The sequence below is a fragment of the Odocoileus virginianus genome, chromosome 15, assembly GCF_023699985.2.
Source record: "Odocoileus virginianus isolate 20LAN1187 ecotype Illinois chromosome 15, Ovbor_1.2, whole genome shotgun sequence".
NCBI classification, from domain to species: Eukaryota; Metazoa; Chordata; class Mammalia; order Artiodactyla; family Cervidae; genus Odocoileus; species Odocoileus virginianus.
The window spans coordinates 11,527,865-11,553,793 of NC_069688.1; the positions used below are offsets into that span (position 1 = coordinate 11,527,865).

A 25,929-nucleotide genomic window follows, 5' to 3' on the forward strand; every position below is an offset into this window, starting at 1 on the left:
TGCATGTGTGTGTTCACTCATCACTTCTGGTCCCCTAGCTCTTACACACTTCCAGGAATGGGAGGTCACCACTTGCCCAGGCAGGTCATGCCATTGTTTTGTAACTCAGACGGTTAGGATGGGCTCCTTATAATATTCATCATGTGTCCTAGTTCTGACTTCTGAAGTTACTCAAAGTCAATTTTGAATCCTTTTTTAGTGATTTCAAAACCTTTCTGGAAGAAAGACATGAAAAGCAAACCAATATAAGTAAAACAAAGAAACACACCAATTCTTCTCCACATAAAAGACCATTGATTATTTGACAATGACTAATAAATCCCTCTAATCCTCTTTTCCATCTAGCTTAAATATTGCTTCTGCCTAGCTCCACTCCCCACGTCCAAAGTCACATGACACTCTCCGCATACACAGTGCCAATTGGTGGGTTCAACTCTCCGTCAAAACTCTGTGCCTGAGGTGGTCCTTAAGTCGAGTGCGGAGTGCTCAGGAGACTTGTCTAAAGTGAAGTCTGATGATGATCCAGCTCAGTCCTTAAGTGGCATTATCACTATCACACCCTTTGCTCTGTGCGCAACTTCCCAGCATGTAGCTCAGCTCATCACCGGGTCTTCTCGCCATTTCCTGAGTGTATCCCCATCTTAAAACCACCAGGAAACTCTTGTTTCTTCTTGGACTGAAGTTTTGATTCCCAGCAATACTTCCTGACACCATGGCATCAGACATTTTAACAAACTCAGTATTCATTTCCAACAATCAGCTAAGTGTTCACAGAGAAGGCCAAAGACAGACAGGTATGCAGGTAGCTAAAGATTACTCCGTTCTTCAAGCAGTTGTCTAGCTATTGAAAATTACTGTCAAGAATTCCTTAGCTGTCCAGTGGTTAGCACCCCATGTCTTCACTGCTGAGGGTATGGGTGGGTTTGATCCTTGGTCAGAGAACCAAGATTCCACAAGCTTCATGGTATGGCCTAAGGAAGAAAATTACTGCCATCCAGCTTTCATTTCTCAGGTTTTTCTTCCAAAATACTCTGAAGGAAACTTCCAAGTCCCTTGCTGAGATGGATGCACATGGTATCAGAGCACTTGATGCTTTGCAAGTCTAGTAATCCTGCCAGAAAGGAAAAGAAGGTAATATGTCATCACAGCTCATATCCTTAGATAAACCACACCAGTTTCTGGTGATCACTGCTTCCTTCTCTAAGTTCTGGGGGGGAAAAAAGTATACATATATACACAGACACTTATGTACATATATACATGGGCCCCCTGGTGGCTCAGATGGTAAAGAATCTGCCTGCAATGCAAGAGTCACAAGTTTGACCCTTGGGTCAGGAAGACCCCCTGGAAAAGGGAAAGGCCACCCACTCCAGGATTCTTGCCTGGAGAATTCCATGGACAGAGGATCCTGGTGGGCTACAGTCCAAGGGGTCACAGAGAGTCAGACACAACTGAACGACTAACACACACACACATACACACATATATATGCAATTTTTTTATATATACACATTTTCAGTTGTAGGGTTTTCTTGGGGACAGACATCAAATTTAGATGGAAATTCTACCACTTATATTTTCTTCCTATTTAACTTTGAATAATTTGTCCATCTTAAGTCCTCTGGAATTGTCCTCTGTAGTTCCTGGAAGATTATTTAGAGTTACAACTGTGTACTCAAATCTTCTCTGTATTAAAAGTCATTTATTTGAGGTGGTGACCTTGAGCAAATGATTTATTTTCTTCCTACAGTTTCTTTACCTGTAAAATGGATATAATATATGTCTCCCAGAGCTCCTGTGAGAAAGAAATTCAACTGTGTATCTGAAACACCTAACACAGTGCCTGACGTGCACTTTAATAAAGATCTGCCTCGTGGGGACCTGCTTATTTTGTTTCTGCGTCTCGACCTCTGTGCTTCCACAGCATTTCCTCACGTATCCTCTTCTCCATGTCTGTCCTTTCCAGCTGGAAGATCATTACCCTTGACAGAGATGATATATTTTACAAAACGTTCTCAGCAATGCCTCCTTTCTCTTCTCCGTTAACATTGTTTTCTGCCCTGAGTAATGAGCCTCTTCTTTCTTTATTCTTATTCTGAACATAGCTTCTAAATATTCTCACTGCAACTCCTTTCAATTCTGAGTACTTTTCACAAGCCTCAGTTTATTCAGCAACTATTAATTAAAGACTCACTGTGTCCAGCATGTGCTCAGTGTTGAGGATGCCCCGAGGAACAACAGATCGACAGGGCCCCTATCATGACACGCCTCTCAGGGGGCATCAGTTTCCTGTAGGTGAAGCTGGGTTTCACTCGTGCCCCAGGTTCTGGGGTGAGTGAGACACACCATGGAATTAGGATTCTAACCTAAGTGCCCTCTCTTCCATGTGATACTGCCACAAATGAATTTTTTTTTTTTTTAGAAATATTAACCACACCAAGGAAATATCATGAAGTATACCATTAGCAGGCCCATGATCCTCCTCCTGACATCATCTGCCTTCACTCAACTGATTATCCACTAATCCTTCTTAAGTGGTTACTGGATAGGGTAGTTAAGGTATAACTGATAACAGCAAAGGCGTCAGCCTCTTCCAGTGGGAATGCAGTAAGTGGCTTTATTCATATCCACACACTCCAAGAGGGAGTGGGAAATGATTTAAGTGGTGTCCTCCCCACCATCATTACCAGTTAGTCTTAATTCAGTCCTCCTGCAGCTCTCAAACATTAAGCTCTAAGCACCATGAACAGGAGATCATTATACTCCAGGATTACACACCCTTTGCCTCCACCTCCTCCTCTGCTCATTGCCTGGGTAGTGAGGTATAAACAAGGTCTTCAGTAGCAGCGGGGGGTTGGACCTGGACTCTTATCTCACTCCTCTCATTAATTCACTGTGTGACCATAGGAAATCATTAGACCTTTCTGAACCTCCTTTTCTTCTACTGCAAAATCCAGGACTTAGATCTGAAAATTCTTGAAAGAAGGTCTTGTTCTGAAGTTCTAAGGCAGGAACCTCCTTGGTGGGTCAGAGGCTAAGACTCTCCCAATGCAGGGGGCCCAGGTTCAATCCCTGGTTAGGGAGCTAGATCCCACATGCCACAATTAAAGATACCACATGTGCTGCTGCTAAGCCCCAGTGCAGCCAAATAAAGAAATAGGAAAGTTCCAAGGAGTCAACTGCCTGGTTCCAGAGATACTTGGCTGAGCCCAGGTGTTAGCAACCTGTATCCATCCCAAGAGCACTTAGCTCTGTAGGGATGAGGATACAGCTCTTCAAGAGGGTTCCCACAGTAGGACCTGAACGCTCACATTCTCTCCGGAGAGCTCATTTGTTCATCCAGACAGTCTGCATGGGGCTCTTACCATGAACAGAATTGGATCTGAGCAGAGGGCTTGTGGCCGGGTTGTGCTTCTCACACACTGTGTGACCTTGAGGAAGCCAGGTGACCCCTCTGAGCCTCTTTACTTCGCCTGTGAATTTGTCAGAATGGTACACTTTAAAGCAGCGGTGAGTCTAGAAATTTTATGACTATATTATTGATCTGATTGGAAGATGGCCTGAGGGACTTGCCTTGAACCCGTGATTCTGAAGTTAGCAAGCATGAGCGCAGGGCATGTGTTTAGAGTGTTTATCTACTTGAGGCGTCTAGAGTGAGAGCGCGGGTGTAGGTGATATGAGGTGGTGGGACTCAGGCGTCGTCAAGTTACCCAACAGCACAGTCATTATTCACAGAGCTGCTGGGACACTTCAGTGTGATTCTCTATGCCTAAGTGCCTGGCGTGTGTGCGAAGAAATTAAACAGCATGCTGGTTTTGAACATGAGTCTGCTCTGTGTCAGCTCTAGGTGAAATACACATCACCCTAAAGCCCTCTGTCCTGCAACAAGGTCCATGAGAGGAAGATAGCATTTCTGTAGGGGCAGCATGAAAAGAAAATGATCCTCTCTTGGGAAATACTGTCTTACTCTTAAGATTTGAGGTAAATCACTGACATTTTTGGAACATATCAGATGGTAGCTGCCTGACTCCATCAGTCCTGTTTAAATATGCTTGCAAAGCTGAGGAGTCAGGATTTGCTTATCCTAGTCATGACAACATTTGGGAATTGACTTTGTGCCTGAAGGCTAGCAGGCCTTCAATAAGTGTTCAGTGAATCAATAAATGAGTTAGTGAATTAGTGTACAAATGAGGGAAAAAAAAAAAAAAAACAGTCACTGACTATTTCATAAGACCACCTCTGGGAATTTTCCATTTCCACATATGTATCCAATCCCCAGATTGGTCTATCTGAAGGGAAAAGTCCAGAATATTTTATTCCCATACCTTTCTACATGCATAACCACAGGAGAATGCTCAAAGTATTTTGTAAACTTCTCATTTTTCTTCTGAAAGTGAAAGTGTTAGTCATGTTCAACTCTCTGCAACCCCATGGAATTCTCCAGGCAAGAATACTGGAGTGGGTTGCCATTTTCTTCTCCAGGATATCTTCCCAGTCCAGGGATCAAATCTGGGTCCTCTGCATTGAAGATAGGTTCTTTACTATCTGAGCCACCCACGGAAGCTTCAGTTTTCTTCTAGCCCTGGAAAATTCTACTCTGGAGTTATAGATAGACAGATAGACCATCCTCTGAAATCTAAGCATTTGTGGGAGTTATCCCCACTATCCATTCACACCTTCCTCCTCAGTAACAGAGACCTGTTTCTTCAGTTTGGACATGTGCCTGCATGGGACAAACACTACATTTTCCCACCTCCATTTCAACTAGGTATGGTCATGTGATAAGTTCTGCCCAATAGCATGTAAGCAGAAGTGGTGACGGCCACTTCCTGGAAATGTCCTTAACCAAAGGGTGCTGTCCTTGCCTTTTCTCTTTCCTCAGAAGTGCCAGCTGAAAAAATAGCCATCTTGATGATTGAGATGAACTTGGGAATGGAAGACCTGTGTAAAAGGTAAAAGATAGGAAGGTGGTCCCTAATATGGGTCCTTTAAGGCCTCCAGCTCAAAGAGAAATAAACCTCAATTTGAAAAACAAAACCCATATTTCGGTGTTTTCTTTCCCACAAAGTCAAAACAAATTTGCAATTGGAAATTGGAAATTTTGGAAATGCTATTCATTACAATGTGCTCACAGAAAATGAACACAGGGCTAGAAAATGGTTACTGGACAGAGTAAAGTATAACTTTACTTGTGACAATAATGAGCATGAGCTCTGGTCCAGCTTCTATCCCTACTTATCTTGTTGCCATTCAATAAACCACTTCCTTTCTAAAGCCTCCATTTGCCCCTCAGCAGAAAATGGGCATTAAAAAAAATATCTCCTCTACAAATTTACTCACCAACTCAATGGACATGAGTTTGAGCAAGCTCCAGGAGATGGTGAAGGACAGGGAAGCCTGGCGTGCTGCAGTCCCTGGGGTCACAAAGAGTTGGCCACGACTGAGCCACTGAACAACAACAAAACGAATTTATTAGTCCATGATGATTTTTAGAAAAATACAGCATGAGCTCCTGTGTGAAATATCCTGTTAAGCTTAAAGATTTAAGGAAAGAAGAATCTGGTTGTAAACACACTCAGTCAATGTTTGCTGTGCCCCTGACTCACGCCAGGTACTAAGCCAAGTAATGGGAATACAGAGCTGACCCAAGCAGAGACATTAGCAAATATTGATAAATAACTGTAAACAGAAAAAGATTTGCATAGAGAAAAAGCATATAGCTTATGGAACCAGGTGTCAGAGGGACATTACCTAGTTGTAGGAAGAGGAATCAGGAACAAATACATGAGAAAGTGATATTTAAACTGAAATGTGAAGGCTGAATAGCAGGTGACTAGGTTGAAAGTAGGGAAGAAAGAAAGACACAGAAACATTTATCTTAAGTAAACTTTAAAGGTTCCTTAAGGACAAGTTGATTAAGATCATTGAGTCACAAAAAGAGACCAAGTGCCTCAGGCCTGGTGCACTGGGAAGACCCAAGGGATGGGGTGGAGAGGGAGGTGGGAGGGGGGACCGGGATGGGGAATACATGTAAATCCATGGCTAATTCATTTCAATGTATGACAAAAACCACTGCAATGTTGTAAAGTAATTAGCCTCCAACTAATAAAAATAAATGGAAAAAAAATTAAAAAAATAATAATAAAATAAAAAAATTAAAAAAAAAAAAGAGAGACTCAGATTTACTCTCTCCCAGGCCTGGCCCTGCTATAAACTTGATGCCTTCCAGCAAAATCTCCACCCAATCCTAATACCCATGACTTCAGCTCTGGAAGGTATTTTTTCTTGAAGTTGCAACAGTGAGAATTTTTAGACTAGATACTCTCCCTTTCACATATTACAGCAGTTTTAAACTTACTGCTGAATATACAAGGTAGACAGTATTAGCCTCAATTCCAGGGCACAAATGGAAACCTGGTGAAGTTAAGTGGCATACTTGGGTGTAAGTGATGGGACCTGAATTTTTCCTCTCATCTTCTATTTCCTGGTCCAGTGTCTGCTCACCCCTATCCTTCTAGTGTAGATACCATTTTCACACATAAGTGTGACTGTAAGGGAAAGAAATTAATTTATCTCTTTGAAAGGAAAATTTGCTACTTAATTCTACAATGCTAGTGAGAGAGATTAAAGTCAAATACTTTCTTCACTCCATTTAGGACCTGCTTCTAAGCCACACAAGAAAGTAAATAAAGACTTTAAATTCCCCTTTGGGTTTTGACCCCAAACATTATTACACAGCTTGATCAGAACCTTTATTCAACAGAACTGGCTCTACATGACACTTGTCTGTTACCAAAGAATCGACTCCACCCTCGACTCCACCCTCAGAGGATAAAGGTTCAGCACCATAGGGAAGAAAGAACACTCTCAAAAGAATGTGCTACAAGCCCTGAAGGCAGTTCTCAGGAAAGTCCAAACATGTTTTGAGCAATGGCATGCCCTCTGAATATCAGGGTTCACCTGGATGAGATCTTTAACTCTGATCAGCAGTTCTTCGAATGATTTGGTTCTGATATACAAAAATACATGGAATGAAACACTTACTAGTGTGTCATTTATTAGTGTGTCATTTAGTGGGAATTATATCTCAATAACATGATTTTTAAAGTGTAATCTCATTGGTTTGGGCTTCTCAGGTGGCTCAATGGGTAAAGAATCTGCCTGCAATGCAGAAGATGCAGGGGACACAGGTTTGATCCCTGGGTTGGGAAAATCCCCTAGAGGAGGGTGTGGCAAACCCACTCCAATATTATTGCCTGGAGAATCTCATGGACAGAGGAAACTGGAGGGCTCCAGTCCATAGGGTCGCAAAGAGCCGAACATGACTAAAGCAACTGAGCATGCACGCATGCGCTCATTGGTTTTTCTGGTACATAATGTTACCACTTGAATAGTTGCTGGAAGGCTCAGAGGGGTAGCTTATACTTAACTGCCTATAGGTTGCAGTTAAGTTGAAAGTGAAAGTGAAAGTTGCTCAGTCTTGTCTGACACTTTGCGACCCCATGTACTATACGGTCCATGGCATTCTCCAGGCCAGAATACTGGAGTGGGTAGCCTTTCCCTTCTCCAAGAGATCTCCCCAACCCAGGGATCAAACCCAGGCCTCCCACATTGCAGGCAGATTCTTTACCAGCTGAGCCATAAAGTGAAGCAGTTGGAGACACGTAAATCTACCATTATCTTGTTCCTTCCTGCTCATGGAACAGCTGGTGACCTCCCATCATCTCCTTTTCGGTTCCATGAGCTCATCACCTTCATTACTTCACAGGAGCCCAGGGGCCTAGATAGAGCCTTCCTATCTATCTTCAACAAAGATCTTTGCAATGAGAGATTTTACAAGAGAGGAATCTTCATGCCATGGACCAGCTGCTTTGGAGTCTCCAAGTGTTCACAGAAACTCACAAATCTCCCAAGGTTCCTCATGAAAACTATTTCCTCTGGAAGACTCCCTACAGCAGAGTTCAAGGAAGCTGCAGAAAACTCCAATGTGTGAGGGCAGCAAATGAGAAAAAAAAGGTTGGAGAGGTTAAAGCTAATTACTCTGGGGACTGTGTTTGCTCAATGGCCTGAGGTCTCTTAAAACTAGCAACAGAGTTAACTCCTAGTTGGGAGATTGAATGAAAGGCACTCACACTTTTATATCCAAGAGAACATCCTTATTAGCAAAACACACTAATGATTTAGAGAAACTGGATGAGGAATGCAAGAGTCATGTACAAAGAATTTTACCTAAAACTAACCTAAACACACACACACACAACACACACACACACACACACACACTTTACATGTCATTTTGACATTCATGCTATGCATAAAATTCTCTTTTTATTTTTTAATATATTCTTCCTTTCTTCCTCACTCCTTTCTTTCTTTCTTTTCCCACTCTCTCATTTCCTCATTCATCAGAAGATGCCCCCCGTGCCAAACACTGACAGAACAACACTGCCATAGTCCCTCCTCTCACATAATTTATGGTTATTGGGATATGTTCAGATTAAGAATTTAGAACATGGCAAAATTCCTTCTCCCACTCCTTACTGCAAGTAGTCCAGTCTAGAGCCATATGCGAAGGTGTGTCATTCCTGGAAAATGCCTTCTTTGGCCAAGATTAGATTGAATTCGGTCATCAACCAGTCTTGGGGTTTCCAGAGGCACCGCTGAAGCTTGGACAAGTCATAAATGACCAGAGACCCAGGGAAACGCTAATTGTTCATATTCCTGGAATAGAACAGGAGGCCCCAGATTATAGGAAGCCTGGTTTTCAGTATCTACCTGATCACAAAGAATCCAGGTTTTCTTTAATTCCTCAGAAGCAGGAGAGGCTCAAACACCACAATGAATGATTTAGGAGCAGGAACTATGTCAACCTACCAATGCTGCAGGGCCCCAAGATTACTGACACCCATCAGTAAGTAGGTGGGAACACTAAGCACTTCGGTATTGACTCAAATGCCAGAGGTCCAAGTCACCCAGGAGCAGCATTTCCAAGATTAAAAAAAAAAATCATACATATGTGCGTTCATTTGGACTAAGTTCTGCTGTGAGTAAAAGAGACCTAGAAAATGATTGCTTAAGTAAAGAAAAAGTTAATTTCATTCTCAAATTTAAAAGCCTTAAGGTATGCATTTCACAGCTGATATACTGGCTTCCCTGGTGGCTCAGAGGTTAAAGTGTCTGCCTGCAATGCAGGAGACCTGGGTTCGATCCCTGAGCCGGGAAGATCCCCTGGAGAAGGAAATGGCAACCCACTCCAGTACTCTTGCCTGGAGAATCCCATGGAGGGAGGAGCCTGGTGGGCTGCAGTCCATGGGGTCGCAAAGAGTCGGACACGACTGAGAGAATTCACTTCACACTGGCTTCCCATTATCAGCAACTAGGACCCTTCTGTATTTGGTTCTTCAATTCCCAAAATACCCTCAGAATCCAAGTTTCTTTCTGAAATTAGCAATTCTAGGAATTTGTATTCTAGGAACTAAAGTGAATTAAACAGTTAAGGACATATCTCTTCTCTTTTAAAGAAAACTTCTGGAAGATGCCAATGCCACTACTGCTTATATAACATTGGTCAAAATTCAGTCACATGATCACATCTTGTTGTACGGAAAGGTGGGAAATTGGGCCAGCAATACGTTCATGTAAATATTTGGACCTGTTGCTAAACGAAAAGGGAGACTGGATTATGAACTCTGCTACAGATAATCGCTGATAATGTGTTAGCAAAAAACAAAACAAAACTTTTAAGTTTCCTAAGCCTGGGAAGAAAAACTTCTGCCTCTCTGAGCCTTGGGTTCTCTAACTGTAAAATGAAGATGAGATTACTGAGGTATCATTCATCTCATCTCTTTTTAAAACCTACTCAACACAGGCCGACTGAGCAGAGAACATTTCTTTTTTCCCCAATTCTGAGACTCTAAGTGTCTTCACAATGATCTGCAAAACCTGGGTATCTTCTGGTAATAGGTGTCTCGCCAGGATATGTCACATTCAGTGAGAAGACAAATCTATCAAAGTGTGGCTGAGATAATGACAAGGACAAACAAGTTCCATTCAACTCCAGGTTAATAGCCAGTAAGCGATCAACTCCCAATTAAGCAGTTGACTTAAAAATCAGACAGAATTACATTGGTCCTTATTATTTTTTTCTGAAACAGTTTCAGTGAGTAAAACTAAATCTTTTCATCCTGTTAAAATACAACTGATCCCCTCTTTGGGGAACCCACGGAGAACCCAGAAGGCAAGGAAAATGAACTTCACAGCATCTTATGCAGCTTTCTCAAACACAGATGCTAATTCAGCTTCTGAAAATTTAAGCCAATCTGTGTATGCACACTCATGATTACAAGGGGAAAGAAGCTTGTCTCAGAGAACTCTGTATGCCAAGGTTTTTCTGGCAATTGACCAGGGAAATTATAATGTTCCTACTGTTGACCTAATATCTAGAATAAACTCTTTAGCTTTCACCTTCACTGCCCTTCAGTCACTGAACATACAGACCTGTCTCTTAGATAACACCAGCACCAAAAGCTAATCCAATTCTAATATATCAGATTCTGAAATGCATGTATTAATACAACCTGAGGTGCCGTTACAATGTTGCGGCTAAGAATTCATTCCAGTTTAGGAGTTGGATGGCTGAGGGTTCCTATTCTGAAGTTTACAAGCTGTGTGGCATTGGACAAATGACTTCTATAACCTCAGTTTCCTCATCTGCAGTGTTAGGGATGCTCATGTCATTATCTCTTTATGAGAGTATGAAGTAAATACAAGAAATCCTGGATGGAAACAGTGGATAAATGCTGTGTTTTAAAAAGGCAAGCAAGCTTTTATTCTTCACATTCCACTTCTTCATTTCCACTAAACTTTCTCTTTGCCCTTGTTCCCAACTCTGTCCCTAAGTCCCTCCCCACTCCCCCAGATCTATCTTTCTTGAGTCCTCCACTAGCTGGAGACCACAGGGTAGCTGTTTCAGCTGCACTCGTGCAAGTCCCCTCCTGCCTCCTCTTGGCCTTCCATTGTCATCATCTGCCTTTCCAATTTCCACCCTCTATTTCCAGGCTTTTGCGTGTAGATAGGAGAAAAACGCTTATAGTGCTAATCAGCAAAACCACAAACTGCCCACCCCCAGCTGGATTTCAAATGCTGAGTGGTACCTCTGTTATTCACATCTAGTTCCCACTTTCCACAGTAAGGTTCCCACTTTCACACACAAAGCTGTTATGCCAAGACTGCTGTCTCAGCATGAATGAATTCTTTTCTTCATATGAGTCCTAATTTACTCAATCAATAAATATTTACTCAGTCTCTACCACAAGCTAGATTAACAGTTTCCAAAGAGGCTACTCCCACTAAGGGAAGTCAGGCTCAACTCTCCATTCATTCATTCAAAATGATCTTATCAGAACACCCAGATCTTTATTACATTTCTCTCTTCTTCCTCCAAATTTTCTCCCTAACCCAATACACTAAGAAAGAAAAGCTTTCCATTGCTCTGCAAGTCTAGTTCCTTCATCTGTATTCTTTTCCAGTCTCATCGTTTTCCTTTGATATCCAGTTTCACATTTCTTCCTTTCTCCCCTTTGGCTAATCCTTTACTCTTCAATTATTTTGAAAATTTGCATTCAAAAAGCAAACAAGCATTATTATTTATTTTTTGCTCTCTCTCAATTTTCTTTTCCCTCTTCTTTTTAAATATCCCAAACATATCTAACAGTTTCCCAAACACTCTCCCACTCACTCCTGGAACTCAGAGGAACGTAAGCCCCTCAGACGGATGGCCTCCTCCAAGGTCGCTAGTGACCATCAATGACAAGTTCAAGGATCCTTCCTCAGTTCTCACGTTACTTCTCTTTCCTTCCTGAAGCATTTAGCCCTGGTAACTCCCCACCTGTTTGAAATATCACTGTCGCTTCATCATTTTATTCTGAGCACTTTCTGAAGCATTTCTGACAGTTTCTTCCCTGGATACAGGTCTTCTGACCATCTATGAAAGTATCCCCCAGAAGGCTGCTGTCTCTTCTTGCTTCTGTTACTGGATACCTCCATACAAATGGCTCCTCAAAAACATCTCAAGAGGAATACACAACTTCCATTGCACTCTGTGACACTTCTACAAAGACCCCTTAAATAATGGTCCATTTCTGGTATCTTGCCAAAATTGACCATAATCCATAGTGCCCATGGTAACCAAATATATTCTTCTTAAATTCACATATATCATTATTCAAATCAAACTTCAGAGAAAAAAAAAGAAATGTCAAAATCTTTACTAAGATAGAACATAAACACCTCAGTGATTTGGGTCTAACTCACCCCATCAGTTTCATTCATTCATCTAGTCAATCAAATATTTGAGTACTCACTATAATCTGGGCATTGTTCCACCTTTCTAGGCATCAGTGATTAAAATTGGCCAAAATGGTAATAATAATATGAAATTATTCAATAATTTTGTTTTCAAACTAATACAAAATAATTTTGCATTATTGCTTTTGTTCAGTAGCCAAGTTGTGTCCGACTGCTTTGCAACCCTATGGACTACAGCACGCCAGACTCCTGTGTCCTTCACTATCTCCCAAAGTTTGCTCAAATTCATGCCCATCAAGTCAGTGATGCTATCTATCTCATCCTCATCAGGTATTATTATTATGTAACCTTTATAGAACTCCCATTTTTGCATGAGTTTATCCCCCATATTATGCTAAACTCCCTTTTGTCTGATCCATGCAATTTTGTTTTTCACTCTTTTCTTGCTTTGTCTTAATGCATGGAATTTCTTTTATTTCTTTTTCTCCCGACTTTGTTTTTAGAAGACCAGCCATGATCATGAATAAGATTCCAGAAAAAGAGGTTCATCAAAATCTATCATGCAGCTACTCCTCATCCTTACTCTCTCCCACGTACCAAGAAGCACCATGGGTTTCAGAAACTCCAAACTCCGGTAGCTCCTGGAATGGCCATGCCCTCTCCTGCACCTTTGCTGCTGGGCTGATCCCAGTATCTAGAACACTTCTCCTTCTTTTCCTGGTTAACTCCAGAAAGACAACTGAATGGAACAGTTAGAACCTGTATTAGAATACGGCACCATCCACCCTTTATCTCTATCATGACCGGGGCGGATTATTTAATCTCTCAAGGTCCCAATTTCACCACCTGTTTAAGGAGGCTAACAATAGCAGCTATATTGTAGAGGGGTTGCCATGACTAAATGAGATAAAACACGGAAAGCAAATGGAACGCTCTGACACGTGCAAGGCCTCAGTAAGTGTTAGCTGTTGTTACTGTTGTCACAGCCCTGTGGCAGAGATAAACCAGGGGCTATGAACACACTTAGGAAGAACAGTTAATATCACCTTGGGAGGTCTGGGGAGACTGCAGGAATTGCCTCTTTTCATGTGTGTTCACAGACTCTGGTTTATTTCTAACACAGGAACGTGAAATATATTTTAATTGAATATTTACATATCTGTACACCATTGAGAGGCGGGGAAGGAAGTGCCCTGTCACACTTCTTTTGTATTCATAACACATAATACAGAGACTTGCTTCGTAAAAACTTAATAATGCTGAGTAAATAAAGGAATGCTCCCCATTTAACTTCAGAGTCAGCTTCTCCTCAAAGAGCACTTCTGGTGGTTTTCCTGGCAGTCCAGTGGTTAAGGTGGAGGATGAAATGGCAATCCACTCCAGTATTCTTGCCTGGAAAATTCCATGGACAGTGGAGACTGGCAGGCTACAGTCTATGGGGTCACAAGGAGTTGGATATGACTAGGTGACTGCCCACCAGTGGTTAAGAATCTGCCTTCCAAAGCAGGAAATGTGGGTTCGATCCCTGTCAAAGAACTAGGATCCCATACGCCTCAGGCAACTAAGCCTCCACACTACAAGTACTGAGCCTGTGTCTTAACTTGAGAGCCCACGCGCCACATCGAAGATCCCGGGTGCTGCAACTAAGGCCCCATCTGCTTGCTAAAAGGATGCCTGAAGAGGCTGGGGTTACTCTTAGACACAGAGTGGCTAGAAACTCAGTAACTGAACTGCCGAGCACTGCCATGAGCCTTGAGGGGGTGGCCAGGCCTTGCTCACACTTCCTGCCTTCCCCCAGCACCCCACACTTGCACAGCTAAATGACCCAACTCTGTGTGGCAAAGCTTTGGACTCTGGCTGCTAAAACCAAAAGAAGGGAGAAGGCAGAGGGGCCAGGGAGTCATTTGAAATGACTGTCCTGAGATCCCGTTTCATCATGTGCAGGCACTTAGTGACACATCAGGAAACCTTTTTCCAGCAGCAGTTTTTACCCCCCTCCACTTGTGGACATGTTGAAAGATCACACATACGTTTTCAGTGAAGTCACTGACAATCACGGGAAGCCAGCAGTAACAGCTGGTGGGTGAGTTACCACGAGGCGATTTAATCTCGTGACTTCACATTGGGAAAGTAGTTTGAGGAAGGTAAAGACTCCATTAAAAAAAAAGAAATTATTTTTTGAAGAAAGAAAGAGCTCAAGAACAACAGGGAGAAATTGTGTGACTTGAACAGCTGCTGCTGTTGCTAAAAACTGAGAAAGGAGGCAGAAGGGGTCCCGCCCCCAGGATGACAGAGAGGCTTGTTATCAGCAGCCAGGGTGGCCAGGACTAGTGCTCCCGGGAGAAAACCACTTCCTGTGTGGAATGAGATAGGAGAAGATTTCCAACTCCCAGCAGACCAGCTGAGGGGGAATCTGGGATCAGGAACACTTTCTGATCCGGATTGCCTGGACTCAAACAATATCAGTATCGTTCATAGACAAGAGTAACAGGAGAGGGACAATTCATGGGCCAGGGAAACCTGGACGCAGTCATTAAAGTCTTGAAAGATGCGGGCAGCAGTGTGGTACAGCTGTTGAGTCTGTCAATCATGGGTTCTGGGGGAGAATGCCATTCCAACAAAGCCAGCAGTTCTCATCCTGACTGCCTGCACCACAGGCACGATGTCCCACAACAGAGCCTCTTTCCAAAAGCAAAGAGATAAGCACTTTGTGGGCTTCCCAGGTGGCGCTAGTGGTAAAGAACCTGCCTGCCAATGCAGGAGACATAAAAGACATGGGTTCGATCCCTGGGTTAGGAAGATCCCCTGGAGGAGGGCATGGCAACCCACTCCAGTATTCTGGCAAAGGAGCCTGGTAGGCAACGGTCCACAGGGTCACAAAGAGTCGGACATCACTGAAGCGATTCAGCCCACAGGCACAGAGGTCCCCTCAACCACCCACATCTCCCCAATAGTCAAAGTGCCTCCAATGCTCACAGATTTCCCACTGAATTTGGAGGTCTCCGTGTCTCTAGGATTTCATGATCATATTTGCATACATCAGCCAATTAAAAAATACTATCCTTCAAAGGGAAAGTTTAGTTCCCTCTGAAACGAAGACATTTGTTAATCAAAAGGAGTAGCTGGCCAGGAGAAATGGCCACCTCTACTATTACAATTAATGAGACTGAAACTCAACTGTCATGATGCACTGATCAGCTCCAAAGGCCTTTCTATACCACATTCACAAGACAAATAAGGTACAGTCGCTGACCTTGAGGAATTCAACAGTAACAAGGCAGAGAGCGCCATGTAAACAGGTGATTTCGATACAGGGGCATATGTGCTACAGCGGAGGTTTGTGAACAGACGCTGGAGAGAGGAGAGGTGAGATCAGGGCTGAATATGGGGAATAAAGAAGGAGGGGAGGTTCGTGGTGGCAATGGGAAAAGCAAGGTCAGGTTGCCCGGGAGCAGAGTGGTCTCCTTGCCACCGTTTTTTTGCATTTGTACTTGTGTGGTCCTTCACCACTTCTTATATAAATGTTAATTGGTATTCTGTCCCTTTTCTGAATGTTTTCCAACTTTTTTTCTTCTCAACAATTCCATTTCCAATTTACTCCATCTTACGATAGGCTTCCTGCCTATTCACACGTGTACCTACTTCATTCCTGACATGCGGTATGCTCTCTCCAGCACTTTCAGTATATTCATCCACCCATCATTAAAGTCCTATCTTCCTGATACTCCCTATTTTTAAATTTATCTTTTGGGACCTTCCTGGTGGTTCAGTGACTAAGACTCTGGGCCCCCGAGGCAAGGGGCCTGGGTTCGATCCCTGGTCAGGGAACTGGACCCCACAGGCCACAACTAGGAGTTCAAGTGTCCCAACCTAAGGTTCCACATGCCACAACTAGGACCCAGTGCAGCCAAATTAATAAATAAATATTTTTAAATAATCCTTACCTTTCAACACATGGCATAAGGATTTTTGCATCCACGAATTTCTGCTTGTTTGGGCTTGCCTGGTGGCTCAGACGGTAAAGACTTTGCCTGTAATGCAGGAGACCCAGGTTCAATCCCTGGGTTAGGAAGATCCCCTGGAGAAGGAAATGGCAACCCACTCTAGTATTTTTGCCTGGAGAATTCTATGGCAGAAGAGTCTGGCAGGCTTCAGTCCAGTGGGTCTCAAAGAGTCAGACACAACTGAGCAACTAACATTTTTCACTTATCTTTCAACACATGGGGCAAGGATTTTTGCATCCACTAATTTCTGCTTGCTTAACAATGCACAAGAGAATAAACATGGTTGTTAAAGATGCATATATAAAAGGGGATTCATTTTGGTTTTGCATTGTTACTGCCTCATCACATACTCAAATCATTTCTACTTGAAATATACAAAAGGGAAGGGGAGATATATTTTGGGTGACAGTATCATTTGACTTCAGGATGCTGTAGAAGATATGGGTTGCTCTTTACCCACCAGTTTTTTCCACCACCACCACTCGACTCTAATCATATGGCTCATAGAGTCAGACCATGATCCAGTCTGCTCTGTTAGAATATCTCATTTTCCGGCCACAGTGACTGACTGAGGCATGATGGCATGACACAGGCCCCAACAAATCAAAGCCACCCTCATATGTTTTCCTGAAGCCATTGTGGGCGGGGAGGGGGGGGAGCTGATCTAGATTATCTGAAATAGCTAACATCATGTGAAGATGTGCGGGTAGTAATCTTAGTCCCTGTGTGGAAAGAGTATGAGTGAGAATAAAGTCAATACAGAAAACAGAGGTGGGACAAAGGAGAAAGAGCAAGAGAGAATGGCTTTTCTCTCCTTTGAATTCGGCTGTGTCCCAGAGTAGAATGTCCATTCTTAAACTTCTCAGTCATGGAGACTTATTAACTCGGACTTTGCTGCTTAAGTTAGTGTCCATTCAGCGTGTAACTCTTGCAACCAAAAACATTTAAAAATAAAACCCCAGCTATGCTGACATTTATCAACTGAAACATTGATGATAATAGTACCTTGAATGAAAACAGAGTATCATATATAGTTTATCTGGTTGCTTTTGATTTTACTAATATATATATATATATAGGCATCCTAGGTGTCGCTAATGGTAAAGAACCCATGCAGGAGACATGAGAGATGTGGGTTCGATCCCTGAGTCAGGAAGATCCCCTGGAGGAGGGCATGGCCATCCACTCCAGTATTCTTGCTGCAGAATCCCATGGACAGAGCAGCCTGACATGCTACAGTTGTGGGGTTACGAAGAGTTGGACGTGACTGAAGTGACCTAGCACCAGCACACGTATATATATGGCAATTGGGCCATAAACAAGCCTCAACAAATGTCAAAGACCTGAAATCATACAGGGTGTATTACTTAATCATAATGGAGTCAAACTAAAACTCAACAACAGAAAACAACAGTAGGAAAATCTCAAAATACTTAGAAATTAAGACACTCACTTTTAAATACCGCATGGATTAAAAAGGAAGTCTCAAAGGAAAATTCTTTTAAGAATACACAGAACTGAATAAAAACACAACATATCCAAATATGTGAGGCATATCTTAAGCCATGCTGAAAGGATAATTTATAGCCCCTAAAACATCAGAGATGATAATAGGTATCAATAATCTGGATTCTTACCAAAAAAAAAAAAAAAAAACTTAGAAAAACGAGAGCAACATAAACACAAAGCAAGAGGGAAAAATAAAGTATCAAAGATAAGTGCAGAAATGAATACAATTGAAAACAGGAAGACAATACAGGAAAATCAGTGAAACAAAAAGCTGGTTTCTTCAATAAAGCTATAAAACCTTTATCAGGACTGACAAAGATACAAGACGAGAACACATAAATTACCAACATCAGGCATAAAACAGAGGATGTTACTATAGGTCCTGCAGCCATTAAAAGGATAGTAGGAGAATAATACAACTTTGTGCTTATAAGTTTGACAACATTGAAGAAATGGACTAACTCCTTAAAACCCACAAACTACCACCATTCAGTCAAGATTTAATAGGCTGCTAAAGGCTCCTATAACCACTAAAGATTTTTAATTTGTAATATGTGTGTGCTAAGTCGCTTCAGTTGTGTCCAACTCTTTGAGACTCTAGGGACTGTAGCCTGCCAGGCTCCTCTGTCTATGGAGAGTCTCCAGGCAAGAATACTGGAGTGGGTTGCCATGCCCTCCTCCAGTGGATATTCCCAACACAGGGATCGAACCCACATCTCTTAAGTCTCCTGCATTGGCAGGCAGGTTCTTTACCACTCACGCCACCTGGGAAGCTCCAATTTGTAATATAAGGCTCCCCCCAAAGAAATCTCCATGCCCAGACAGTTTCAGTAAAGAAATTTGCCAAACATTTAAAGGAGAATTAATACTAAGATTACATAATCCCTTCCAGAAAAACAGAATAGAAAGAAACCCTTCTCAACATGTTTTTATCTGGTATTACTATGATAAATATTAAACCAGATAAAGGACTGTACAAGAAAAGGAAAACTGCATACCAATATTTCTCATAAATTGACCTACAAAAATCTTTAGTGAAATATTAGTAAACTGAATCCAGCAATGTATAAAAAGAATTACATGTCACTATCAACTACAGTTATTCCGGGTATGTAAGACCTGGTTCAATATTCAAACATCAATTAATGTAATCTGTCAATAGACTAAAGAAGAAAATCATATGCTCTTATCAATTGATGCAGAAAAAGCATTTGACAAAATCCAATACTTATTTATGATAAAAATTCTCAGCAAATTAGGAATAGAGGAGAATTACTTTAATTTGATAAAGAAAATGTACAAAAAACCCTGTCACTAATATCATTATTTTTAAAGTGAAAGACTGAATACTTTTACCATTAAGATCAGGAACAAGGCAAAGATACCTATTCTCACCATTCTTGTTCATCATAGGACTGGAAGTTCAAGCTAGCCCTATTCAGTCTGTCTAAAACAGGCCTTGTACTGGCAATAGGGTTGGGAGTCTGGGAGTTATCACAGGAAAGAAACACACATGCATTTGGAAAATAGCAAATGGGTAGAACATCTGAGTTGTATGAAGTACAGAGGTATAAATGGTTGGGAGATTTGAGCACGTACTAGCAAACTGGAAGTGTGTGTGAGTCGCTCAGTCGTATCCAGGTCTTTGTGATCCTATGGGCTGTAGCCCACCAGGCTTCTCTGTCCAAGAGATTTTCCAGGCAAGAATGCTGGAGGGGGTTGCCATTTCCTTCTACAGGGGATCTTCCCAAACCAGGGATCAAACCCAGGTCTTTCGTATTGTAGGCAGATTTTTCACTGAGCCACCAGGGAAGCCCAGACAACTGGGAAGACCAGGATTCTTTCTCCCCGTTATTAGGTAACAAATAGGAGACACAAAGCGAGTGTCCCAGGTTACAAGCTCCCCCCACCCCCGTGTCCCCAGCAAACTGCCCAACGAATCACAGCAGCAAAACTGCATTCTGAGCAGCACAGCAAAAACGGTGACTCTTTGCACCTAAAGAGCAATTTTAATTTTATCAGGCCAGCTGGAGCTTGTTTTTGAGTCTATGGAAAGATAGGAAGCTTGCAAACAGGAAGTTGGGATCTGGTTACACTGAGAAATCTGTAATTTTGTTCATGACTTTAGAGCAGAGGAATGTTCTGCTGTGAAATAGCATTGCTGCAACAAAAGTCTAAATTTTATGTATGTATGTATATGTGTGTGTGTGTGTGTGTGTGTGTGTGTGTGTGTGTTTAGGCCAATTTGACTGCTTAGTGCTGGTTCTTATTCTTAAAGCTTGAGTGTTATCTTTGTTTTAGCCTAAGAAAAAACCCCGTTCTCTTGTTTAGTGATGCTGTCTTCTTCCCAGGAGGCTTAGCGGTAAAGAATCATACTGCAATAAAGGAGTCATGAGTTTGATCCCTGGGTCAGGAAGAGCCCCTGGAGGAGGAAATGGCAACCCACTCCAGTATTCTCAGTTGGAAAATCCCACAGACAGAGGAGCCTGGCGGGCTCCAGTCCATGGGGTCTCCGAGTCAGACACAACTGAAGGCACACATCCTCTTCCCTGGGACAGTCTTCAGGATCCCCTTTCAAAGTTTAAAGCTCAAAACTCTTAACTGGATCTCCACACCCCTAGATTTTTCAGAAATCTCTAAACCTCCCTCTGCCTCCTCACATATTTCCAACATCAAGTCCCGGCACTTTTGTCTCAGAAATGTTCTTAAGGAAACGATCTGTTCCCTATTAGGACAGGCATGACCCCAGTTCAGATCCTTACCATCTCTTATCTGCCCCAGCTTCCTGCATCATCTCCTGACTCAGTAAGTCTTTGTCCACCCTGCTCCCAGTGTGACATTCCCAGGACACACATTTGATTGAAGCATTTCCCTGCTGACATCATTCCTGGTGGTTTCTCATCCTCAACTGTGCCATTCAAACTGTGGTCCAGAGGCAGGGGCAGCCAGCCTGTCCATGATAAGGTAAGTGCAGAACTGGAGAGCACGCATTTGCACACTTTATGAACATTTGACGTTGCCATGATATCTGAGCACGTGATGAGTGAACTTGTGTCACTGAACAGGGTAAATACAGGATGCTACTGAACCCATATGATGAGTCTGTATCACAAACCCCATCCTCCTTTTGGCCTGTGACATATCGGGAAATAAAAGCCCACAACTGCCTCTTCACCATAGATGGTTCAAGAAGCCCGGTGCTACATGATAAAGTCCAAAGACTTTACCCCAAATCCTTCATGATCTGATCTTTGTGTTTCTTCCAACATCTTCGAGACTCCTATACCTAACACCCCTCTTCGGTGAGCCACCTTGACAATTCTTTTAGTTTTTTTGGCACATATTAATTCTTCTTTCTGACACGCCATCCCCTGCCTTGTCTATCTGGAAGCTTTCTCTCCTCTTTTGAAAAGCAAGTGAAAGCGTTAGCCTCTCAGTCATATCTGACTCTCTGATCCCACAGACTGTGGTCCACCAGGCTGCTCTGTAGTCCGTGGGATTCTCCAGGCAAGAATACTGGAGTGGGTTGCCATTCCCTTCTCCAGATCTTCCTGTCCCAGGGATTGAACCTGGGTCTCCCACATTGCAGGCAGATCGTTTACCATCTGAGGCACCAGGGAAGCCCACTGTTTTGCTAAAACAACTCCTGTGAAGGCATTTCTGACGTCATCTTGGAGTCACCAGCACACATAACCCTTCCTTGTGCCCTTCGTGCTACCCAGTATACAGTCACTCAAAACATTTTTTGCAACGCCAAATTTAGGATGAATAGAGTAAGACAAAATTCCTACCACAAATGTTTGCCAGTCTCATGAATTTCCTGTGTATTTTCTGCTTGCAGACAGTGGCATGTTTGGAACATCGCTGAGTCTCCAAAGCCTCTGGGCTGTGAACATGTGAGGGACTGAAGTAGTGATATATTTGGAATTCCGACTGATAATAATGGGTGAAATGGCTTCCCTGGTGGTACAGTGGTAAAGAACCTGCCTGCCAATGCAGGAGACACGGGTTTGATCCCTGGTCCAGGGAAATCCCACATGCCAAGGGGCAGGTAAACCCACTACCGAGCCTGTGCGCAAGGCCTGGGAGCCGTGACTCCCGAGCACGCGCACCACACTGCAGAAGCCTGCGCATCCTGGAACCAAAGCCCCACGGCAGGAGAAGCCACCGCAAACAGGAGCCCGGGCACGCGCCCCACACTGCAGAAGCCTGCGCTCCCTGGAGCCAAAGCCCCACGGCAGGAGACGCCACCGCAAACAGGAGCCCGGGCACGCGCCCCACACTGCAGAAGCCTGCGCATCCCTGGAGCCAAAGCCCCACGGCAGGAGAAGCCACCGCAAACAGGAGCCCGGGCACGCGCCCCACACTGCAGAAGCCTGCGCTCCCTGGAGCCAAAGCCCCACGGCAGGAGAAGCCACCGCAAACAGGAGCCCGGGCACCGCAGCTCAAGAAGAGCCCGCACAGCGGCGGAGACTCAGCGCAGCCAGAAGCAAATATACAAATACGTGATTTAAAAAAAATGGATGAAGCATCTTTAACGCTCATGGTTAATCTGTCTGGGCTTTCATTTCTCCTTTTATCACATTTAAGATGCCTGCATTTCCTTTTAACCTCTAATATTGTACTCTAGGGGTTGCCCAGGTGGTGCCTCTGATAAAGAATGCACCTGCCCGTGCAGGAGACATAAGAAATGCCGGTTCGATCTCTGTGTCTGGAAGATTCCCTGGAGGAGGAAATGGCAGCCCGCTCTAGTATTCTTGACCGAAGAATCCCATGGACAGAGGAGCCTGGTCCATAGGGTCACAACCTACACAGTCCATAGGATCACGAAGTGTCGGACATGACTGAAGTGACTGAGCATACACGCATGATTGTCCCCTAGAGGCAGAGAGTTCACATCACCAGAGCTCACTTCCTCCAGACTCCCCTAGAAGATGGTCTTTATCACCCTTCACCACTGCACCCCATAACAATTCCTCAGACTCTAAACACAAAAGCTGACAACCACAGGAATGTATGTAGTTCTGTTTTCCTGAGACTTTTCATCAGGTCTTTCTTGATATCAACATCTTTTTGGTGATAATGATCTTTCACTTGCTTGTAGCCAGGGGAATAAAACAGAAATAAAACAAGAATTGCAAACTTGGATTTTTTTCCACTGATGTCTTCTCTAGGTGTTGTTGGGAAATTGAGGTGACAAGAAAAGGCATGTTTCAACACAAACATGGCATATGCTCACAGGCCTGGGAAAGATCATCTGATAGTCATTTACATATAAAACAATAGATCTGGAACATCTCAAATTAAACAAATTACACTGGAAATGAGTTGGTCTTGTGGGTAATCCAGCCCAGTAAGTTCCCATTAAATCTACTGAGGTCAGAGATCTTTCTCTTCTCTCCATTCTATCAGATTTCATAGAAATACAGGTTAAAATATATTGTTCTTTTAGAGAAATTGTTCTTTTGTTCTTTTCAGATCAGATGCAAGTCTTTTGTGCCCACAGGACTTCAGTGCAATAGACAGTTCTTTCTAGACATTATCCAACATCCAATTCTCAGTTTGGAATAAACAAGTTCTATTGGATGAAATTATCCCATTGCTTATATTTGACATTGTTAATGAATTGATTTAACTCTCTTTCATGTCACAGCAGTATCATGAGCAGTCATCATTTTCCACTGCGTTGCTTTCTGGAAAAATGGGCAACATGCTTTAAGAGCACAGCCTCCTTTCTGAGCCTTCCTCTTGTCCAAAACACATATCCCAGCCCTTTCATGTCAGGCTAGAACCAATTCATCCTTTAAGTTTCAAATTAGATACCACTTCCCCAGGGCCCCTTTTGTGTTTCCCAAGCTGGGGCAGATAACACTCTGCCCATAGTATCCTTGAAAACCAATGTTTGAAAGAAAAGGGATAGGAATGCAAATGTCAAATTATATCTAACTTGATGGTGAGCAGAGCAACTAGAATGCCTTCATTTTGAGGTTGTCTACCCCAGTTTGGTCTAATTTTTAGAAGAAAAATATTTAAATTAGCAAAGACTGGAGAGCCTGACATCTTTACTTCCTCAGACAATTCTCAAAAATACTCAACTGAGTCAAAATAGCTCACAAGATGGTCAAAGATTCTGCAAGTATAATGGCTCTACAATGGGGGAGCTGTATCACTGGGAATGCCACAGCTAGGTAAAGTCCTTAAATAGTGTGCTGTAGATGCCTTCTAAGGAATCAGACACGAATTCATCCAATACATCACTTCTCTTTTAGGGTACCTCACTCACTCCTCCCCTCTCCCCTGCAAAATAACTCCCCATGAATTTGGCATGTGATTCTGGGGTAGCAATTCTTCAACCCAAGACCACAAGAGAGAATGATCATGCTACTGGTCTCTGGGGCAGACCTTTGCAGAGATGTCTGTTACTGCAGAGCGCCACTGTGTCTGTCCTCATCTTTCAGATTCCTTTCACTTTCATTGACAGTACAGACCCCCCCGCATTAGTGTTTTCAAAGCAATATTCCCAGCAGGAGATCCCAGAGCAGACTACACACCCAGGAGGAAGGAGATAAAGGTCTGAAAACTCAATTTTAATTGCATTTGGATTTGGGAAGCATGTTTTGATTAACAAGTTACACCGTAACGGCATATCTCTTATGATTTAATGAAAAGGGTTTTTTCTCCCTCCTTAAGTGAAAGAGGGAGTCAGATAACTCCAAGACACCGCCACCTCTAACCCCCAAGCAATAATTTGATTCACGCTGTCCAATTTGAATGCTGAGACTGTGACAGACACCAAAAACCTACTTTCAACGTACTCTGGCGCCCTCTGGTGGCGACTGGTGCAGAGAACAGTAACACAGAAAGGTCACCATCAGTGTTACCACTTTCTTCCGCTCCATTCATTTAATGAACAAGCTGGGGATGAAGAGCCTCACTCAGTAAAGCTTGTTAATAGGAATTGTATGTGGCCCCAGGACACCGTACCATGTCAGGAAACCTCTCTCTCTTTTTTTTAATACTATGCATATCTTCACTAAGTATGTCCTTCTACAAATAATTGATCCCCTCCAGTCTCGGCTTCCCATCTCAGCAACAAGACAACAGATCCAATGACCATCCTTTGAACTGGGTTATTTACCTGGTAGTTTTTTGCTGGCATCGTCGTCCTCCTTCTGATCATCAAGGTTGTTGGGATAATCAAGTTATCAGGACTGATGGGTTCCTGTTTCTTTCTTATTGTTCTGTGAGTTAGGCTAATGAAAACATGGGCAGTTCTTTGGTTGAAGTTATGGAAACAGCTGCTCCTGCAGACATCTGACCTATACCCATATTCATGGAAAATTATAATCCATACAACTTCTGAACTAGCTGAAGTGTAGTTACGGTGTCCACTACCAACCCTCCTGATCAATTTACTAGAATATCACCTTTTTCCTCTGGAGAACAACTGAAGGCCCTCTCTTCTTTTTCTTTGCCTAACTCAGCATCCGTTCTGCCAACTTCCTCATCTCAGAAGTAATATGCTGATGACAGGGAGCTCTTGGAATCTCTTTGGTCTTTGAATTAATTTGGCAAAGCAAAACCTGGATGAATTCTGAAATGTTAGAAGGCATGGAGGTCCTCCAGTGTGAACTTGATCTGATAAATTCCTTTTGCCTGTGAAAGCCACTACAAAAATGTTGGCTCTGGTAAAAAGCATTTTATAGACCTTCCTGGCGTTAGGCAAGAAAAGTGCAATAGTTGGATTGGGTATTGGTGGAAAAAACTCTTTCTCCATTGTACAGAATTCTTTTCCTCAAATTATTAAATGTCAGATATATGTGGGCATAAAATATTGTTCTTAATATAGGATGGGGGCTTCCCTGGGGGCTCAGATGGTAAAGAATCTGCCTGCAATGCAGGAGACCCGGGTTCAATCCCTGGGTTAGGAAGATCCCCTGGAGAAGGAAATGGCCTCCCACTCCACTGCTCTTACCTGGAGAACTCCATGGACAGAGAAGCATAAAATATTGTTCTGATTATAGGGTACACAGGGAACAAGAGAGATTGGCCATGGCCCCACAAAGCTATTGTCCAGTAGAAAGAGTGGTTGTCAGTGACGTATCATTTG

The 25,929-nt window shown here is 42.9% G+C and overlaps 1 long non-coding RNA gene across 1 annotated transcript in view; it reads right to left on the bottom strand.

The window, feature by feature from the left end:
* Positions 1-271: 271 nt before the first annotated feature.
* LOC110130084 (uncharacterized) overlaps positions 272-25,929 on the bottom strand; it is a 230,881-nt gene continuing 205,223 nt past the window's right edge. Inside the window, exons 4-6 of the long non-coding RNA XR_011491402.1 lie at positions 16,251-16,337; positions 5,341-5,448; positions 272-1,111 (exon numbers count right to left, since the gene is read on the bottom strand). This is a non-coding gene — a long non-coding RNA (uncharacterized lncRNA). The remainder of the gene's footprint in view (positions 1,112-5,340; positions 5,449-16,250; positions 16,338-25,929) is intronic.